We start from the raw sequence: 23,731 nt of genomic DNA, 5'->3' as shown, positions 1-23,731 counted from the left end.
TATTTAATTAATTAAAATAATTAATTAGTCATCCTCATAAAATATTCATTATTTTGGACAACCTAATTAATTAAATTAATTAAATCAAATTGCCTCCAAAAATGGGGACATGACACTGTCCAAATAACACAAGCATAAGATCCCTATGATAACAAAGGCTACACACTATTGCCACCACTCTACTACACTCACGAGCTACATAGAAGCATAAAAAACATCAAATTCTTAGCCCAATAGAAATGTGAAGTTATTCTCTAGAAAACAAGATAAAACACTAGCCAGAACAACAACCAAACTGATTAGTCCAATGCAATTGATAAACCCACAAGATTGAAAATAGCATCAACAATAAATGCTAACCCATCCAATCACTCTTACCTCAAATGTATCCAACATCAGAAAACTCATGCCACCAACATAAGCTGCAACCTCAAGCTCTATGTGCAAACCAGTCAATGAAGACCAAACATATACAAGAACTCCCATTGCATGGGTAATGTCAAATCTAAAAAATCAACAACATTCTAAGTCTACTAATAACAACACAAAGGATGTGTAACCATGTAGTACCAAGGACCATTCACAAAGATATGCAAATCTTGTAGCAAAAATACTATAAGAAACATCTCTCTCGTCTATTCTCAACAACTATCCCATGTTCTCCATAGCTGATAAAGAAAAGAGATAAAGGAATCACCTTGTCATCACAAAAAATAATGAAGTACAAGTGATAACAAATGACCACAAAAGAGTGACCACCATAGCTCCAACATATCTCAAAAAAAAAAGTTATGTGAACCAAAACATCCAAGAAGATAACCAAGACCAAAGAAAGAAACTGTAAATCATAAGCATGTATCATATCCTTCTACAAACACTTCTAAATGTTAGTTGTGTAAAGTATGATCTCCTTCACAACCCCAAGAGAAAAGCCACAACAACATCCAAAATTGTTCAACCTGAAGAGATCAAACATAACATGATATGTAAGCCTCTCAAAGAAGATCAAACAACTTCATTTCCCATTTCAAGAAATCAGCCCACTACCATTTCCTATTGTCATCATAAACAAAAATACACCTCAAGAAGACAACCATTTTATCCATATTTCACAATGAATCCTCTAGAACCATCTAATTGCAGCTCAAGATCCATGAATATGAAAGAAAACAGAAAGCACTTGAAAGTAACACTGGGCAGTACCTCTTGAGTGATAAACTACCCAGTAGACCAAGAGAGGGGAATGAGAATGCTCCTCCAAGATATGCAAGTCACCCCATGACTTATCCAAGAACAATCTCCTCATAGGTCTCTATTGAACTCACGTCCAACAAAGGTGTAGGCTCCTTGGACTTTCTGTTGAAATCCCATTAAGAGTTTACATCTCAACAACATGTCTCTCATATCAAGAGAACTCTAGCCTCACCTAAGTCTCCAAGTATCTACAAGCATCTATAATCAATCACTCCATTCAAAACTCCACTACAACATAGCATTGTCACAAAGTATCAAGCAAATTATCAAAGTACTCAATACTAAGAAACTAAACCAAGATCAATGTCAAAGCTCCCACCATGGAATCATGAACATAAACTTGACATCATGATCTAAACCATCTCCTCCAAAGAGATAACATGCTCGATGTGATCATATCAAATAAATGTATCATTTCAAACTTTAAACTTGCAAAAAAGAGAAAACCATGACATAAAAGACACCATGATAACATAATAAATAAAAGCATAAACAACATCTCTACCAAGGACCCCTTGAATCCTAAAGATGTCAACATTTCCAATCACACAAAGATACCATCTCCAACTAGTAAACCAAAAAATGTGAAAGACCCTTCTGCAATGACACAATCTAAGGATCTCCCACCAAAACGTGATACCAAGCTCTCCAAGCATATGACACACCATCTCCCAAATCTGAAAAATCAACCAAGATTGCACATCACACCAAGTGAAACCAAGATTTTTAGACTAAGGAAATTCACCATGCTATAAGAACCCATAATTGACAATCCAAGTACTCACTTATCATCCATCCTCTCATCTCAAGGCAACCACACCAATGCACAAGTGACCGCAAACAAGGCCAACTAACAAGTCTACACCAACCCAAAATCAAATCTAGTGGATATAGACAATCCACATCCAAGTTATCCCACTGCAATTAAATGGGTGGCCTACCCACCTAATCACATAACTTGTAGATCCAATCATTGCAACATGCAAACCCCCTATCACATTAGTGACATGTACAAATGAAATCAAAGAGAATAATCATGTAGACAACATGACTCAAACACCAACTCAAGCATAAATTTGATTTGTCCATTATGTCCACATCGAGCACCATAGTCTAGGAATCCAACAAAGCATCACCACTGAAATTTTGAGTGACTGATCATGTACCAACATCTCCATGCAAAGAAAGAAACCCACCTCCTCTCACCATGCACAAAGCATGCATTTATGTAGAACTATAACTATCTCATCTAGTAACACCCTAAAGGAACCATAGTCCAAAAAATAGATCTTCAATAGATCCAAGAAAAGCACTAGTTTTTATTTCAGCATGGAAAACCTACAAAAAAATTGTGTTTAAGACCACCCATGCACATCCACACCCACCTCTCATCTAAAAAACTCAAAATTTTGAAAAATACCAAACAACTGAGCTTAGAATAATGGATTATCACAGATGAGCATCATCATAGATTTCTAAGAAAAATCTATAAACCCTTGAGATCCAATGATCAAGAATCCAAGCCATGCATGTATAAGCATCAAAGAGGAAACAATAGGACCAATTCTACAACCACTACTAGTACATGCATATAGGAGAGAGATGCTATCCAAAGCTTATAGATCATCAAATGATAAACTCCATAGCTTATATGCATTCTAGGACCAAAAGAGACATCGTCCAATACCAATGCACCAATAATTAATGCCAATAGGCATTCTACAATGGTAGAATGGGGAGTGAGATGGTGTGAGCATGTTAATATTAACTTTTATTCTTCTAGGTTAAATTTGACAACTATCTACATGTCAAAAGTTTAAATCTTATTATAAATAGAATATACTTTTACAAATAATTTAATAAATAGAACATAAAATATCTGTTTGAATTAAAATATTTGTAGGTATAAATCATTCATTTTTTAAGAAATTAAAATAAATGGAGAAAAAAGAAATATAGATAATTTTAGATGTAGTAAATTAAATTATAATTATTTTGTAGTGGATATCTATCGGCATTTCTTTAGATAGATTTATTTAAGATATCTATGCTAGTTATTTTGTTGTCAACCAAGAGCTCTAAATCAATGTCATTTCAACATGACCAACTTTATTTTCTCTGTCTTCACCATCCTTCAAGAAATATCTATTGTCTCCTGAAAAACTAAATCAATTGCAAGACTTTCACTCATCAAAGGATTAATTATTAGCTGATTCCAAAAAAAAACTTCTTCAAGCTAAGAAAACTTAACAAATGAAATACCCAAAACTAGAAACACTATGAATCCTCACATGCAAGCAACATGCAATTCACAAAACTAAGCTCTAATACCAATTAAAGGGAAATGAAAGCACCCTAGAAAGTCATCTGAGATATCTATGCACATCATGTATACAATAGTTCCTTGAACAACTTCTAATAAGAAAATACAAGTGCATACTACTATCCCATATAAGCGGAAACAAACATAGTTGGTTTCCTACAATTAAAATCTTAAAGGAAAGTGATTGCAATTTACTGATCTATATAAATTTCAGAAGCATTACAACATATAGATTTTTATTCTACAACCATGAAATGAGAAGAATGAGACATAATAGAGAACACAAATATACGTGGGGAAAATCTTTCCAGGTGAAAACCCCACTCTCCAAACCATCAAGCTAATGTATTATTCAGCAACAAGTTACAATACATTTTTAGCCTTCACATGGAGATTTACATCTTGCTCCATTCTAGAGAAATCTGTTAGCATAACCCTATGCAAATAACTTCTCATCTCTCTCTCTCTTAATTCTCTACAATAATGCTTTGTACTTATAGAGTTTTCATACAAGAGGAAACGGCTTCTAAAGTATCTACATTCAATGCATCTACAAATTATTTTAGAAACTTCCTTATGCATGACCCTTTCATAAAAACAAAGCATAAGAGAATAAATTGCCAAAAAATAGAAGCTTTCTATTTTTCTACTCCAAGTCTTCTCTTGTGGAAGAATCCAGCTTCATTTAGAAACTTTCTAAGAAAGCACAAATAAAGAAATAAATCATGGTAAGGCTGAGTCACCTTATCCCAATATCTTTGTGGTTTTTTTTCCATGCAGGCTATTAATTTTAAATGTTTTGTTTTGCAACTTTGTTTCTCGATTGTTTTTCAAGTTGGGGCACCTTCATAGGAACTCTCGACTGTTATCTAAATAAAGGAAACCTTTTGTATTCAAAATCACAACCATCAATTCGCATGGAATACCTACTATATAGTGGTGATGTGGAAAAGTATACAATGATGTGCTAAGGCACCATAATAGGACCCTCAACTATTATCTAACCAAAGGAAGCATTTTGTATTCAAAATAACAACCATCAATTCATATGGAAAACCTACTATAGTGCTGATATGGAAAAATATTCAACCATGTGTTGGAAATGCTCAAAAGTATTATTCAGTGAATATTGTGATGCTATTTTTTAAGGTATTGAAAACCTTTTGTATCCAAAATCACTACTATTAGTTTCCATGGAATACCTACTATGTAGTGGTGATAGTGAAAAATATATAGCCATGTATTGGGGCACCTTAATAAAACCCTTGACTATTATCTAACCAAAGGAAGTTTTTTGTATTCAAAATCACAACCTTCAATTCGCATGGAGTACCTACTATATAGTGCTGTTATGGAAAAATATATAGTTGTTTGTTGGAAACTTTACAAAATATTAATCGCAGAATATTGTGATGCTATTTTTTTAAGGTATTGACTGAATAATTTGGTTATTTTATTTGTGTTATATGGTGAAGCTTTTTAATCATTAATTGTAGGTGAGTCATGGGGTGCATAAAACAACGCTAGATGGTGCCTCGAATTATGGATTTCCTTAGGAAAAAGGTTTGAAAGTTTAACTCTTAGTAGCATACCCCATCACAATTACATGACCCGAAGGAGAGGTCGAGGGATATGATAAGACACACCATGCAGGGACACAAATACAACACTATTTATAACCAATTATTGGCTAGTTGTGTTTATGTTTCTAAGAGCTAAAGTTTGTTTTTTCCAAATTCAATTGTATAAATTAAAGTTGATGTCACTCATTTCTACACAGAAGTTATAGTATTTGGATACCCACTTTCAAGTGTTCTAGAGGAGCTTTTTGACTTGCAATATAGAAGTATTTCTCTTATTTAATATATTTGAAAAAGATTAAGTGGTTTTCATAAGTGTTCATGGTTTGTAATGGTTGCACATTACTCCTCCTGAGAAAAGTACAAATTGGAAATTGGGATCATTACTTTCTGTGTGTGGGTTTTCTATTTGTGGATCATGCATAATTTATCCTAAAAATAAGAACCCCATCAAATGTCCTAATGAATGGCCCATTTCTTACAAGGGTAATAATGTTATAAATTTTCAGAGGAGGGCAGAGTATGTCAATTGAGTATTGCGCACACCTAGGAAGCTCCACAACGTACCAACAGAATTCCTTTCCCCACCTTACTGTCAAATCTTACTCCTTATTGAAATAATTTCCTTGGCCGTCAAATCTATAGACACTTATTTTGACAGAGCCAGAGAAACGCGTAGCATGCCAGTCTCTCTTTTTATTAACCATGGGAGTCTCCATGTCATTCTCCTCCACATAAGGGTTGGTTTCTTCTATGCTTGCTTATCTCATAGGAATTGAAGGAGTAGAACTTTGTTCAATAGAAGCCTCAGTCTATGGTTATTTATCACCTCCATTGTTTGGGCCATATGCCACCTGAAGTAGAGAATTGTACAAATTGAAATCAACAAAATAATATTGCCATTACAGTAGCTTCAAGTATAATATTTTTCCAGTCAATACCATATGATACATCGAAGCCCACCCACAAAAGTATGGTTGGATTCAAAAAACCTAGGCATGGAATTCACATCCATGAGAAGATGATTCCTCTATTTATATTCTTTGTATTGGCCACTGCAACCTCTGATTTTGTTCTGATGGTTAATAATTATTTGGATCATATGAAACCTTTGCTACATAATGAAAGAGTGAATGTATCACAAAAAATGAAAGGGCTCTTATTCTTGTTATGGGAACCGGTGCCTTCTAAATACATGGGTCAAATAAAGAATTCATCAAGTGCGTTTGTGGGAAAGCTTTCAGATTCCTTCTATTATGGCTCTTGTTCTTCTTTCTCCCATCTTAAATCCTACATAGGATCAACAACAAAGAAAATTAGGGCCAATTTTATCAATTTTTGAGTTTCTTGAGGTCTACTACAGGGGAGAATCAGGAATTTTGCAAGTGCTTCAATTTAGTCAAAACTACAGACCCATGGGTCTTACCTCCACTATAGATACTCATCAAGCCTATAATGATGAAACCAACCAAAGAATTCTAGATAGTTCATCTACCAATCCCATTCAAGAAGTTGTTGCCAGTTCTACCATTGATGTAAACCATGCTTAGCCAGAATATAGTGATCAGTATTTTGAGCAGAATTTGGTATTTTTATGAAACGGATGAATCGGAGAGCTCCTAATGCTCATCTCCAAAAATTAATAAAGCAAAAAGAGTTCATTTCAATCCTGTCATGCTGAAGTTTCCTCTTGCAGAATGGGCTTTTAGAACCACCTCACCAGGCATTGTTCAAAAGTTAGGTTTGAATAACCCAGTTATTGAATGGAAACATATTATACTTGAGGCTACTATAATGACAATGTTTTTTTAAGTTGATTTTGATTTGTGCAATTCTCTACTTGGGGTGGCATACGGCCCAAACAATGGAAGTTATAAATAACTATGGAGAAATATTCATAGACAAAAAAATAGCCATAGACTGAGGCAGTAGATTAAACAAAGTTGTACTCCTTCAATTCTGATGAGGTAAGTAAGAAGGTAGTTTTAAAAAGGCTAATAAAATGAAACCATGTGTTCCAGCAGTAACTGAATCTTTCCATTGGGTACTTGAATAGCTAAATACTAAGGAAAAAAACAACAATGTTTCAAAGTATAAGGATCGGTAAGTTTTATGTTAAATTTAAAAAGGGGTGTGATGTTTCAGAGTGTAAGGCCTATAAGGGGCCTTGTGGGGCACTCACCACTTTTTTTTCCTTCTCTTTTGCTCATTTTTTCAGTTTTGTCTCTGTTTTCTATCCCTAGGATGACGACAACATCTAGACAACATCCTGTTAGAAATTAATACTCCATTCTTCCATGTCTATGGCTAGATTAAGTCAACACTACATGCACTCTAGTTAACACTGAGTCTCCCCCACATGTGCATTAAATCAAGGTGATTTGTCCACATTTGCAATAGATAAATGTAACGGTTGTCTAGCTCACTGATAGTTCTGTTTATCATACCATCCACATAAAGACTCTAGAATCCTCTTCTTTAACTTCAGTCCCCTATTTATAGAGGTTATGTAATTGGTTTTTAAAGTGCAACAAGATCTATATGAATATTGAAAGTTATATTCTTGTGATCTGCTGTCACCATTATTTTGGTTTTAATTTTCAATATGGTATCAGAGCATTTAGATCTTTTTGGGTTGTGAACATTTTTTTCTATTTTTTAATAGGATTCATAGAGGGATGTTGGGCATAAATATCTAATCAGTAGTAGCAATCTTGGAAATGAGGGAGAGGTTGCTATTATGCTCAACCATCTTGGAGATGGCCTCATGTTCAGAGGAGTTCTAGAAATTGATAAAGTAATGAAAGATTGCAGAACACATTGCAAGAGTGTTTGGAAGTTGTGGCTGATTCAGTTAAGGGAAAACTACTATTCAAAGCCTTGGATGATTATTTTGTTTGTGATGAGTGCATTTTTTGTGGCTATGGGAGCCCAAGATTAGAAAGAAAGAGGCATTGCTTGAAGTAATTATACTCTCCAGCTGAAGAAAGATCAGAAAAGTGCTGAAAATCATAGTGAGAAAGGATATTGATGTTTGTTTAATTCTTAAAAAAATTATTGGGTAGTTTGGGCTTTATGTTGGCTTTTATTGAAGTTGAGTGTCTAGGTATAGAAATAGTTGTGAGATGGTATGTTAAAGTTTATTATTTCTATCACACAATAAGGATGACATGGGATGTAAGTGTATGGATTGGTAGTAAGTGGATGCATCTGTCTAAATGGGAAGACTATGTTGTCAAGTTTTGGTCATGTAATGGAAGATTATTGAATCAAATATCCCTCCAGTGAGTATTGTACCTAATCTATTGTAAGAGGTGCATTATCGGTTGTATCTGACACCTCAAAAGTATTACATATTGATGAACCATGTATCTAAAAAATATTCCTAGAGAACTAGCGAGCACAATAGCTGGGCACCCATGTGACTCGGTAGATGGATGTTTTTCATATGGACTCAATAATTATTGTGCATGAGAAAAGATAGAGCTGGTTTCCCCATCATTGGAATAATATTTTGTGAAGTTTGAAGGGTTTGTGGTAATCTAAAACCATTTATTTAGGTGAAAAACCTAAAATTTTATTGAAGGGTTTGTGGTAATCCGAAACCACTTGTTTAGGTGAAAAACCTGAAAGTTTGCTAAAGGGTTTGTCGTAAATCAAAACCACTTTTTTAGGTGAAAGAACCTAAAGAATTTTTTCAAAGAGTTTGTTGTAAGCCAAAACCACTTGTTTGGGTGAGAAATCCAAAAGGAAAATCAATTTCATTAGTTGGGGCAAATCCCAAATGGTTATGGGTCAACCGATTAAAAACCCAATCATAATGACACAGGTAACAAATTGATAGTGAAAAGAGGAGCCAATCTTTTTATGTTGCAAATGGGTACCTAACAAGGCTCAATGTCAAGACCTATCCTATCTAAATTTCTTATTGTAATTTCTCCCATTGAAAGAATTTTTAAGTGGTAGAAATTAAGGGAGGGTGTTAGAAATTAATACTCCATTCTTCCACGTCTATGTCCAGATTAAGTCAACGTTGCACGCACTCTAGTTAACACTGAGTCTCCCCCACACGTGCATTGAATCAAGGTGATTTGTCCACATTTGTAGCAGACAAATGTAATGGTTGTCCAGCTCACTGATAGTTCTTTCCATCATACCATCCATGTAAAGACTCTAGAATCCTCTTCTTTAACTTCAGTCCTCTATTTATAGAGTTTATGTAATTGATTTTTAGAGTGCAGCCAGATCTATATGAATATTGAAAGTTATATTTTTGTGATCTGTTGTCACCATTATTTTGGTTCTAATTTTTAATACATGCAACCTTGTTGGGGACAGTCTGAAAATGTTATCTATCCGTCCCAATGACAAAGAAATATCTTGGAAAAGAAAAAAGTGTGTAAAGTGGAAGGATGCATCCCTGTGTAACACTCAAATTCTAAAGCAAAAAGGGGGATTGATAAATGAGTTGATACCTAAATAACTCATAATTTCACTACTCCATTGGAGTATGATATAGCTAACCACTAACAGAAATGGTTTTCAACAAGTAATAATCATTTTTGCTAAATATGAATCTTTGTATTAAACAAATTCAGCTTAATAATTGCACTACTCCATGGTCCTCTGTCATGCCCATCCACTTATTTAGTTGGTCACTTTGGCTTGGTGTACAAAATTCTCTCCCCACACAATCAGAAAATGAGGCTACAATATGTATGGCAAGTTCTTCTACCATATATTTTAGTAGTGAGACATGCTTTAGAAAATCCTATACAGTAGCCAACTCCTGTGTATAAATATATCTCTTACAGAGTCAGATTAGTCATATTAAAATGATAATCAACTTATAGGGATGGTTGGTAGAGTCCTTATCTTATTTACGAAGACAGATATAAATAAATTTAACAATCCATTGAATTTGAAATTTTAGGAATAGGTCCTTAAATATTTTTGGCTTAGAGTAACAGATATTTTGTTAGGCTTTGTTGAGTCCATTTCTTTACAAAGATAATTTAGGTTGTCCTACAAGGATGGACCCTAGTTGTCATGACCATGGTTGGCTTTGAAACTGCATTTCACCTTCTACACTTTTTAGTGAAATTACTTCACTTGCTTGCATAGTGAGATTGATTGTGCTTAGAAAGAGTGCATCGAAGAAACTAAAGAGAGATGATTGTAAGAGAGAAAGATGGACGAACAACCAATCTGACCATTTAACAGTAGATGGGAATTCGTCTAGTTTGTTTCAAATCTAAAATAATTAATGCTTCGAGATATTGAAGCACTAATGTAGTTCAAGCTACAATGAAAAAGATAACAAATAAAATGCATTTTTTTCCAATTAATGAGCTAATCTATATACAGTAAGTAATCTGACTGATCTAAATGAAACATTCAAATAGCTGTAGAAAGAAATAAATTAAGTAAACTATAAAGAAATGAAAATGATTTAATTACATCCGAAAGGAAAACTTTTTCATAGCAACCTTTTTTTTTAAGGGTACCTATTAGTTGCATTAACTTTTAGAGTAATTACAAAAGTGAAAACAAGCCATGCTCTTACTTGCAACACCTGCCTTACTCCATAATTTTAGACTAGAACACCCTTGATAAATCATCAAATATACCCTTTTTGATGGAACTCTTGCAACATGGAAGAATTTTGTCATCTAAAAAGCATGAAATCCATACCTAGAGCAATTATATTTGCTTAATGTAAAAAAATAGAAGTTTCAAGGCCTCTATGAAAATGACCTCAAGACTAAAGTCATGTAATCTAAAATAAATTGACAAGTTTTCCAAAACCAATGCATTTTGGAATGAAACACTAAGGTTGGTCATAGCTAGTTTGTTACATCCCATTTTTTGCCAAATTATAAATTGCTTATATAGTTGTTGACCTTTCATGTGAAATCAGTTGATTGTTAAAATTAGTTATGATCATGTGAAATGGTAAGATGGTTAATCGTTAGGATTTCATGTGAAGATGACATGTCAATTATTCATTATGATGTTATTATATTCTTATTTAGAAATATTGGAAAGATGGTTACTCATTCATGAGACACGAAATGGTAGTTAGCCATTATGATGCTTTTTAATCAATAACTTGTTATAGCAATTATGATTGTTTGAGGAATATGATATTATTGTGGAAAATTTCTTCTTGTAGGAGCATGTCGAAGGGGGAGAGCATTTCCAAGAAAGGAATTGAGCAAGGGACACCACTTCACTTATGAGTTGAAGGTATGAATCCTAACCACCAAGGCTAAGGGGTAAAATGGTTAGGCAAGCAAGAGTATACCAAGGACTAGCATGAGCTACACAACCAATAAAAATATGCATTATTAAAGAAGATCATTGAACATTTAATTAAAATATGATACCTTATGAATTCGATGATCTTATAGCTTCATGTGATATTGCCATGCATTAGTACAATAATATCATACTATCTATGTATGCTTGCATGTGCGTGCATGCACACACACACACACACACACACACACACACACACGTATGTGTGGATTAGACGTATGTATATGTCCACTTAATATAAGACATTTACATTAAATACATTGTTAAATATCACACATCTATATGTATATGTGTGTACATACATATATACAAGTATAAGTAGGTGGTGTATAACATTATTATACTAGGGTAAATAGTAGGGATTAATGTTATACCTTGGCAATGGTTTATCTTTCATCTTAAGCAGCCATATTTCTATAATGTTTCCATCAGCCTTATATTATTTTGTTTGGGTGGCCACATTAATATTTATTTTAATGCCACATTGAACTGATAGTCATGTGCTTTGTAACTCCTTTCCACCTTTGCATATCTTACTCGTAACTGAGCATGTAGCTGAGAAGGCTATGTTATGATACAAAAGCTCATTCCAATATAATTTTCTTGCCTTTGGCAGAAACCACGAGCATGTATATAGTTATTTCTATCTTTTCACTCTTGCTTGGCAACCATCCCTGCAAGTTATTCACACCTTCTACAAGCGATAAAATTCAATTTAAATCAATATTGCAGTACCCAATCTAGATGGCAGTAGAAATCATGCATCCTTGCTTCAATAGCTTTTAGTGTTTGGACAAATGAGTTTCATTTCAAACTATTTAGGCCGTGCAAGTATCGACCACCATTTCAAGTCATAAAATCATCACTATTGTTAGCTTATGTTCAAATTTCAAAAGTTATATTGAGGTATGTCTAAAGCCTATCATGAAATATTAATTAGAATTAATCATGATATGAATTGATGTTCTCTCTTTATGCACACTTAGTAAGAGTGATTTAGAAGTGTGGCATTCTCTCATTGAAGAAACTCTCTCCAAAATCATGAATACTAGAGTATAACTTATACAAGGATATTTGAATATATATATATATATATATATATATATATATATATATATATATATATAGATATCTCCTAAGATGAGCAATAATAGCTTGCAAATTAGCATTGTATTGTTTTAAATTCAATTACCTTTACATAATGCCAACGCCCAAATGGGTGTGCATAAAATGCTTTAACATTCATCTATATTTACTATGCCAGTAACAGAAAGACAGATGTATTGCATGTGCAAATAAATGCTTCAGCATTCAATTATCTTTTATCATGCCAGAATGGCAAGATGTATTGTCTATGCATATAAATGATTAAACATCTAGACTTCTTTTGTGAAAGCCAAGGCCAATTTGACAAAAATATTGATCGTGACTACAATTCTTATACATCTACCTAGTGAATCATCTAGGAAGACCAGTATGGTCGAGATGAGGGGAGTAGATTGACAATCATTGAACTATGGATTTATTCCTACATGATAAAAAAAAAAAACCATTAGTAACTCAATCAAGTAATTATGAATTGTTTAAAACTTGTGTCATCTCATGATAGTCCTTACTATAGTCTTGTTGTCAAGTTGAGCGGTGGGTGATCGGGTACATAGTGCCCCCACAAATTCTTGCCCAAGGTAGGTTAGTCACATGCTTGTTGATGTGATCACTAGAGGTCAAGGTGCTAATAGTTGTCAGATAGGTGTATGGAAGGTATCTTAAGCCTAGTTGGCTATTTAGTCGATGCTCTAACACGAGGATGTTTAGTGGCTAGACAGTGCCTCAAGCCTAATTCCCAAGGTAGGGAGGGTCTTTCTCGGTAGAGATTGTGCAAGGATACTTAAGGGTTTGTGGTTGGGAGGTTTATGCCCAATGACAATGCTTCTCCTCTCATCTGGTAGACAAGGCTTATACAACTCAAGGTAAAAGTCTTTATGCAAATATCTAAATTTAGGTACTTTATTTTATACTTGTTTTGCATTTTTAGTTAAGTATTATAGTTAGATGAAATGGTTAGCGTCTCTTTATTTAGATTAAGGCAATTAATTTAGTTAATCATTTACTTGTTTATGTATAAATGGAAAGGAAAATAACATCCATGCATAGGTAGTTATAATTGGTTCATGTTGCATTGAAAATAAATGTTAATTTTAGATATTTCCAATTCATTAATTAGTATCAAAATTTAGCATATTACATAGTCCTAGCAATCAAAAACTCAACTTAAGCTCCAAGAAGATGTCTCTTGTGACTAGGGTGCATAATTGTTAATAATAGAAGGAAAAAAGTTATACTAGCCTAGGTTCCTAAAACGATGGGTGTGTTCCTCGCGTAATGCCAATTGATTTCATGTTAATGTAGCTTGACATTTGTGGCTCTGACTAAGCCCAAATATCCAATGGCAGTATTAATGGTTGGCTGGTTCATTAGCTAAAAGAGAAGACTATACAATGATGAGTCATGTATATTAGATATTTAGAGGAAAGGATCATAGAAAATCGTGCTACAATGAATAATGTGTGAGATAATCAAGAAACAACCAAAGTAATGAGACAAGAATGGTTTGGACTTCAGACAATTATTGCATTTGTAAGGATTGTCTCACTTATTTTTTAATTGTTTGATTTCTTTCTTCAGAACTATTTTGAGATGAGGGTTCCACAAATCATCCAACATGCATGTTGTTTTAATCTCCATTGTGCACTTTCTCCCAACACTTCCTACACCATTTATTCCAGTTCTCTACTTGTGTCTCATGAGTTCGTGAGAATTATGCTGCCAATTGAGCTTGCTCCTATTCTTATGTTGTTTAGAATTGAAGTGCACCTATTTTGAATATCACTTGTTCAATATTCTTCATTAATACTCTCATTTGAGAATCTAAAGTGAAAGTCCAAACAAAAGCAAGAGTCTGAAGTGATTAAACAAGAATGACAAGAAAAAAATTGTCTTATTTTCTATGCTTTTAGTGGTCTATCTTATGTTCAAAGAAAAAGTACAATTATACAACCTCGTGTTCGAAACATATAAAATATTTATAGTAAACTAGTCTAAAATTTCTAACGGCTTCTGAACATCTCATAAGTAGGTTTGATGCACTAACATTTAGTAGATGGAAACTGCATGGTAAACTTGAATAAGAATATTCCTTAATGGTTTGAAGCAACTTGATAGCTTATGTTGATTAAGCTAGAAACAATTTTCCTTCACATTAACAAAATAATTTTTTTGGGTCCTAAAACCCTTCTCAATCAAGGGCATTGTTTCTAATTTATAACTATGCTACTCAGTAATGACCATCATCTATAAAAAACAAGAAAGAGTTTGAAGCAATTAAACATGAATGACAAGAAAAAAAAATGATCTTATTTTCTGTGCTTTTAACTTTCCATCTAAGACTCTATACCCACAAATTTAAACAAAAGTGAAATTATACAACCTTGTTCAAAACATATAAAATATTTTTAGTAAAGTAGTATAAATTTCTAATAGCATTGAAACACCTTATAAGTAGGTTTTTATGCACTAACATTTTGAAAATGAAGTCTGCATAACATGCTTGAATTAAAGGATTCCTCAATAGTTTTAAGAAACTAAATAAGCTAGAAGTAATGTTCCTTCACACCAACAACATCAATTTTCTAGGGGATGTCATCAAGTGAAGTGGTTGTAATGGAAAATGTTTAATAGCTTAAATACATCATTTTTACAATTCATTGTGAGAAAGTAGACAAGAAAAGTAGCTAGGGTATCAAAATTCTCTACGCAAATGACATTATCAAACTAGTACATTCTCTAATTGTTCGAAGCTAATTTCAATTTTTTTTGAAGTCTACGCTTAATTGAACTTGAATATATAGACAAAAGCCATAAAGTTTAAGCATCTAGGGTAGGTCACCTAAATGGTTTAGAATGCCCATCTTTAGAAATAGGGGATACAAAGCTAGGACATGTTGATTTAAGTGATTCCTGAAGTAGAGCAAAGGACCCCAATATGCATCCCCATCACTCAAAGATTAGTTGAAAGAGGGCTTCGTCAAGCCACAAGTTTCTAGTGGTCATACCATGTGTCAACTTGATGCTTGAATGTATAAATAGGTATGATCTGAACTCTAGAACCATTAAGAAACAAGATGATCAAATTTTAATAATTCTTGACATGGTAACGCTCGCAAATTTCTTCTGCTTGCCAAGTAAAGATGCATATGCTCACTGAGATTTCACTTCATCACAATGTGAGTTTAATTTCACAATGTGAGTTTAATTGACCACCTCATTGGATCCTCAACACTATTGGTATTGATATTGACCACCTTCCCCCATTTCAATACCCGTTAGATGCTCCCACTCATCTTCTTCCCCCTCAGTTGGAGTTGAACAAGATTACTAGGATGGACATCTATAGGAGGTATATCCATGTGATGTAGGTTGACCCTCCATGGAATCTTCGTCCCTGTATGGCCTTCTATGCGGAGCACTTCATTGACATCTAGGATGGTATCATTGTCCAACCTTACTACCTCTTCCCCTTGATGACCCCATACCCTATGTATCTAGCTCGACTCATAGTTGGTTCTCACTGGCTCTATTCTCAAACAAATCATCAAATCAGCAGAGAGGAGAGGATCTGTCAGTGTTGTGACATGGGTGATGTTAAGAGCATAATGCACTTCATATTCTATTGTTCAATATACTATGAGATCAAAGGGAGGTTTCATTGCTTATTCAAAGTGTTCGTCCATGTCCTCTTTCTTTAGGTATGATGATCAGCGATGCTTTGCTCGTTATCTTTAGGAGGTCATCCATCTTCGGGATCTTACTCTTTAGGAGTCAATCCCCCTAGGTTTTTGTCTCTCCATCCACTTATCACTTCCTTTTCTTACTTCAGTTATCTCTCCTAGGGGAACCAAGCAACCTCGGAGCCAGTCCACTTGTACTCACACTAGATCGATGAGACTGTGCAGAGATCACACACACACACTTACACCATCAGTGGAAGCAAACCTCCTCTCTTTGGCATTGGGCTTAGACTCCTTCACAAGAACTATTATCCTTCTATTTTTTGTTACTTCTCCATGATCAAGACCCACTAGTTTCGTGGGTGCGATTTCTTCCTATGTTGTTACCTATCCTTCTTTGTTTTTTGCTTTGTTGGTTTCCATTTTGTTTGTCTCAGACACCGTTTGGTGGTCTTGTTGCCTTTTGGCCCATGTTTTGTATTTTAGACTCTTAGGCCCACTTGTGGTCTCTTGTTGGACATTAATAAAGTATCTTATCTTATCTTAAAAAGGGATTTTATAAAAGTCAATCTGCCAATGCATGATTCACATCCTCAAAGACAGAACAATTCAAATTGTCCCTACAAATTGTACAAGAATGCACATAACAAGATTACCATAATTGAACTTTGTAGGCATATTTTTAAGGTTTAAAAAGATGTGAAAGACACAAACTAAACATCCCTTTCCTATTAGTTTAAGAGTATACAGTTGTCAATCATCATCTAATGCCCTTAATATTGTAAAGGTGGCAAAGTTTGAAATGGACACTTATGACTTAAGACTACTCTCTTGGTTGAAAGTCAAGAGTTGGATCATTTTTTCCCAGAAATCACTCACTTAAACACAAGAAACAAAGGCTAGCCAAGCCACCCCTGCTAATGTCAACATCGCTAAGATTGACTTAGGCCCTCCCAACATAGACGTAGATTTGCATGATTGGAAGGTTTGAACCAATAGGTTTATGGAAAGGGTGGGAAAAGACCAAGCTTGACAACAATAGTATAAAAGCTATGGAAAAAATGGAAACAAAGTGTGAAATTGACACTTAAGACTACTTCTCGCTTGGTTGAGAGTCAATAGTTGGATCGTTCTTCTTAGAAATTTCTCACTTAAACACAAAAAAATCCTTAGCCAAGCCATCCCTACTAATGTCAACATCACTCAAATTGACTTAGGCACTCCCAACATAGATGCATATTTGCATGATTGGTAGGTTTGAACCAATGGGTTTATGGAAAGGGTGGAAAAATACCAAGCTTGACAAAATAGTCTAAAAGCTATGGTGGAAATGGAAACATTATCCAAATTCCTCAAGTCTTTGCTATGCCCAATGTGAATTTTGTAGAAGTTGGTGTGCAAGATAGATGCAAAACCCAACTTCACAGGTGTATGCGAGAAATGTGGGCCTCAATCTTCACACACACTTCAAAATGATCCTTATATGTAAAATTATCCAGAATGAATATTAGGTTCTTCATCCAAAACAATTCGGCAAGCCAATATGTTGCCTCCTAACTAGATGGATTATGCTATTTCTCTCAGAACAAGAAGCTCGCAACCAAACCTCTAGTATGAAGGATTTATTTAGGCTAGATGATATGCAAATTTAAAGCTAGATGTATGCAATTAATCTAGAAATAAAAGAAACATTTTAATCTAAATGTATGCATTTTAACACTAAAATGAGATTATTTATGCTAGAAAATGTAAAGCTATGAATGTATGAGTAAATGTGTATTTCAGCATAAATTTGATACTCTCAATTTGCAATCTCCGTAATGAGGAATTGAAGGCTTCTTAAATAGAATCCCAAAAATTGATCAACGATCAAGATCAAGTAGAACAACGGTCGAGATTGGAAATGTGATTCAGTCAGAGTGGAAACTTCCTTGTGCAAATGAAGTCAAGTGATTCAATTCTAAGTGTCGTGGAGAGTTAACTAATTCTTTTCTAAGGGGCTTGTCCCTTTGGTGAAATGGTGGGGCTTCTTGCCTATAGGGCCTACAACCAAGGGTCCCCACAGGGCCATTCTCTACTATGGATCTTAATTGAGAATGTTTTCCATTGACCCTTGGTGAAATAGTGGGGCTTCTTGCCTATAGTGCTTACAACCAAGGATTAATTTTAGAAAAGATTTTTCCTACATTCGACTTCATCTCCAATGTTCAGATTTGGCTCTTGCATCGGGCTTCGGCTCCTGCATCTGGCTTTATGGTAGCCACTCTAGTTTCGGTCCTACTGCAACTTTTGCTACTTTTTGAGCTAGGGCTTTTCCTGATCCTAGTGGGGATATTCATTCCCCAAGAGTTGTGGATGGTTTGGCCATTTCCTATGTTGATGTGGCTGCCTATGAGGCTAGTCTTGGTGGTTAGGCTATGCGTCCAAGGACCCGTGTTGTTGTGCCTGTTATAGTAAGTAACCCTCTGCTCATTCTTGAGTTTGATATTATTGATGAGATTTCTACTAAAGTGGAGGAATTCTCCTCTACTGCTACCATCTCTTGTTTTAGGGGTTTTGGCCCTCTCTGTCAGATCTACATGCCTAGATTTTCAAATTTTGGGAGCCTATAGTTTTGGATATTGTCCAGATTTTCCCTGTGGCAAGGGGCTTTTTCATTGTGAAATTTGCTTCTAAGGAGGATCAAAATGCCATCCTAAGGCGTGGTTTCTCTTTGGAGGAGAAGTTCCCGTTGATGGCTAAACCTTGGTATGTGGATTTTGTTCTATCTATTGAATCCTTTAACAAGATTTCTTTGTGTGTAAGATTGCCTAACCTTCCCCTTCACTTATGGCTAGACTTAATTCTGGAGGTCGTGGGGGAGGCCCTAGGGGACTTTTTGCTGGTTGATTCTGCATCTTCCAATGTGTTTCAGATGACGTATGCATGCATCCTTGTAGAGATAGATTTCTCTAAGGGGCTTCCAGAAATGATTAAATTGGCCTCTCCCATAGGCTCTTGGAATTAGCTTCTTGATTATGATGACATTCCATTCAAATGTCAGAAGTGCCAAAAGACCAACCACCTCACAGAGAGATGCTCCTCTAGAAAGGTTAGATCAAAAAAGTCACCTTCTTGGTGGAAGGGAATTTTGGATGATCATTACACTGTTTAGAAAGCTCCCTCTGTTGGGGATGGGTTGGGTGATTCTTCTCAAGATTCTTTGGAGGCCGATTCTATTGTTGTTTCACATGATTTAAATGTTTCCCCTACAGTGGTAGCCAAGAATGTCTCTCTTTCTGATTTGGGTATTCTCTTCAAGTGGCCCTAGCTCTGAGGGGAGCGTTTGTTGGTGATGGTTCTTCTGCCTTGGCTGGTAAGGATTTGGGGGATTCTTGTGGTGTTTCCCCTATGGTGGTGGCCAATTCTATTGTCCCTCCTTTGAATGCTACTATTTATGATTTGGTTGATGCTCTTCATGTGGCCCTGACCCCCCTCTTTCATGTGGTGGTGGTTCTTCTGCCCTGGTTGGAATGGATTTGGGGGATTCTTGTGGTTTGGATTACTTTTCTTAGCAAAAGGTTGTTGGGATGGTGGAGGATGGATGGACAAAAGTAAAAGGAAAAAAGGTCAAGCCCTCTTTTCCAACATTTGATATGTCTCTACGTTCTCAAAAGAAGGGATCTAAAAGTAAATCTTGAGGCTCATATTTCTTATCCAGCTCCTTGCCTGGTCTTTTTAGAGGTTGTCCCTTTTTATTTTGGTTATCCTGGTCTCTTTGGCTTGTTGTTTTGTAGATTGATATGGTTCGGGTTTAAATGTATTCTTTCGTAACCATGGGGTTTTAGGATTTTGTTTAAAACCTGTTTAGGTGGTAGTAATGCATTGTGTTATCTGTGAGACCACCCTGGTCACCTTTTTTTGTTAGACAACATGTTTCATCTAAGGGTTATTGTTTCTAATTTTAAGCTTTATTGAAAATTAGAAGATCTGTAAAGGGTTTTAGGCACCCTTCAAAACCTGTTTTCCTTAATCAAAAACTGATTCTCTTCTGAGTGTGAGAAAGAGTTAACTGAGTTAATTACATTCCCAATTCCAGCTCATTTAGAGTTTCCATTTCTGAACTGAAGAGAGAATTTGGAGAGAATATTTAATTTAATAAAATAGAATATGACCTCATAAATACATAATCTTAATTAATTGAATAAGTAAATTCAATAAATTAAAATGAGGATATATCTTATTAAATGAAATATTTTTAATTCCCTTGTACATTAGCTAAAAAGTTAATTTTAATTTAATTAAAGTATGAAAACTTGTAATTAAATTAAACTTAATTAATAGGTTTAATGTAGCTAATTTGAGTCAATACTTAGGAATTAAATAAAGAGTTTAATTAATACAGATTAGGGAATCTCTACATTTGACACTTAGGTCGAGTAGAGATTATTAGAATCAAAATTACCTAGTAAAATATGACTTAGGATTGATTGAATAGACCAGAATTGGTTTAGCATGGTGATGTGCCAATTTTGGGGTATTACATTTGCCCCTCTTTGAATGAATGTGCAAGCAACACATTTGATTCAAAGAAATCAGAAGTATGAAGCGCAAATGAAGAAATGAGATTGGTTCTAAAATTGATGATACAGAGACCAATTGATAAGCTTTTTAAAGTTATCTCCAAAACAAAGTTTAACTTTAGGGAATCTAGATAGAACACCTAGATACCAAAATTGATAAGTTTTTTTAAGGTTATCTCCATAATGAAGCTTAACCTTAGGGAATCCAGATAGAACACTTAGATGTTGAAGTTGATAGAACAAAGATTGTCAAACTTCACAAAGTTGTTCCCAGAACGAGACTCAATTCTCACGAGTTGGGGTTAGACTGTCCTGATACCTATCCTTAGAAGATGACAAGATAAATCACAATTTATAGAATTATCCCTACAATGAGGCTTAATCCTTGGGAGTTAGGGTTAGATTGCCCTAATACTTGTCCATTGAAAGCGACTGAAAGAAAGAGCTTTAGAATTATCCCCAGAATTAGGCTTAAAATCTCAGCAACAGTTAGGATTATCTCCAAAACGAAGCTTAATCCTCAGCAAGAATTTGGAATTATCTCCAAAGTGGAGCTTAATCCCCCAGAGTCTAGATAGAACACCTGAATACTCATCCATAAAAGATAACAAGACCTATCATGAGTTGTAGAATTATCCCTAGAACGAGGCTTGATCCTCAGGAATCGAGGTTAGACTGTCTCGATACCTGTCCATCAAACTCTGACAAGAACTACTATAAAATGTGATCAGCTAATCAAAAGATGAGATAGATGACGTATGATGTTCGATAGATGGGAAAAAATGCCCCGAGTGATGAGATGCCATAAGTGATGAGGTCATAAGATTCAGACTAAGTTGCAGATAGTTTTTAAAGATTCAATGATGTAATCATACTGGCCCCTCAGGAGCGAAATCGAAAGATGACACACCAAAATAGTGATGCAGAGCAATATATTGAGAGATAATGAAGAAATCAAAGAGTTAGAAGAATTTAGAATAGATCAAAAGAGTCTGAAGAAAATTTGGAGTCGATTTAGAGTGATTTTGAGGTCCAAAAGACCAAGTTTGACCAAAGTTGACCAAATTTGACTAGAGTTGACTTTTTCTAGAAATTTGGAAAATTTGAAGAAAATTTGATTTGAAAATATTCCAATAATCACAAACTATCAAGAAGATGGACTACACAAGTGTTCAATCGCATCGGTCCCAAAATTGTAAAATGCATTTTTTAGCTGATTAAGTGTGTCAGATTTCAAATTTAATCTCGAAAATGAGTTCAAAGTAGCCAAATTAGCCAGGGGGTGCTTAATCGATCATTTATGCACCGGTGAAGAAACATGATACTTTGAAGAAACCAACAACCTCTCATGCTAGAAGATGCAAGTGAAGTAGTGATCGAACTGTACTTTTATGCAAGTGGAGTATGAAATGTAACCCTATGCTAGATGTATCCCTAGGTCTGGTTACTGAACTCATAAAATTATCATCACCAAGTGTTTAGCTAAACCCACAAGTGTCATACAATTCTCACTGGCATTGCAATCATGAGACTATGAATATGACACATGTTCTAGTTTTATCAAAATTAAATGTAAGCATTCAAGGCACATGAAGCCAGAATGACCAGAACATTTGTCCCTTTTAATGTAGCAAGCGAACATAAGCATAAGAGCATAAACACTAGGATGAGTAGAATGTTCCTTGCGTGTAGACACACCAAACACATGGGAGATCCTTCTCATGCTAAGTAATTAGTAAGTATTTTATCTGCAACGACCCTTGCATTCGTAACCTGAGATAGAAGTGTGCTAGATATACTCGCAGTGACCCGTATGTTCACTTAGCAGGATGAGTATCAGTATTTACTATAGCATAGAGAATTCACTCAAACAAGCAAGGAGAAGAACCAACCTCAATGAAGAGTCCATATAAAATGAGTCGAGGTACACAGGACCATCCAATACGAGATAGATGCTCTTATAGTGGACACCCCTTTTATATGGATGCTTCAAATCATTGGAACTAAACCATCAAACAAAAAGAAAAGAAAAGATCATGCCTCTAGTCCTCGCTTCTCTAATCGAAAGTGACATCATCAACTTACTCAAAGAGACATGATAAAGAAAAAGCAAAACAAACAAAGAAAAGCTTAGTACATCTCAAACAAATTCAACATTTTTAGTTCATTTTCTGTGTTATAGGATTGATGGCAAGTGTCAATGTTTAGAACTTGTATGAAACAAATCTCTTTAGTAGGGTGACAATAGTAGATAGATGCAATTAGAACAACTGGTGACTAAAGTCAAAGAGGAATCTTCAATAAGAAAAACCTTAGTAGGAAATTGAGTGATAGTAGACAAACATAGTTAGAACAACTGATTACTAACGCAAGAGAGATCTTCTAGGAGAGGAATCTCAAAAGTGACATGAGCGACAGTAGGTAGACGCAGTTTGATGTTTTGTAAGAGGAATCTCAAAAGTGACACAAGCGACAGTAGGCAAATGCAGTTAGAACAACTCGTGACTGACACGAGAGAGATTCCTATGACACTATAGGGTGTTGCCCTTGAGTTATGACAAGATTCAATCCATGGATGCATGAGCAAAAGCAACAAACTAAAGCAGGAAAGTAACTGCACAAGAAGCTAGAAGATGCACTGCAAGATGTGGCATTTGGAACAAGAGATGCCTGTTTACTAGGTTTTCACCTTCTTGGTATAGAGTCTTTTTTTTTTTTGCTACCATGATGCCTATTTGCCAGGTTTTCATCAATGACACTTTTTTTTTCAATTTTTTTTCCTCTATTTTTTGTATTTTTTTTTTCCATTTTTTTGGTACTACCAAAGTGCCTATTGCTAGGTTTTCACCAAGATAGTGATTTTTTTAGGAATTTTTGCAATTTATAGATTTTTTCAAGACTTTT

This window comes from Cupressus sempervirens, chromosome 6 (genome assembly GCF_028749045.1).
Source record: "Cupressus sempervirens isolate cs-2001-9-10 chromosome 6, ASM2874904v1, whole genome shotgun sequence".
NCBI classification, from domain to species: domain Eukaryota; kingdom Viridiplantae; phylum Streptophyta; class Pinopsida; order Cupressales; family Cupressaceae; genus Cupressus; species Cupressus sempervirens.
The sequence above is the reverse complement of the archived record's forward strand: the minus strand, read 5'-3'. Positions refer to the sequence as shown.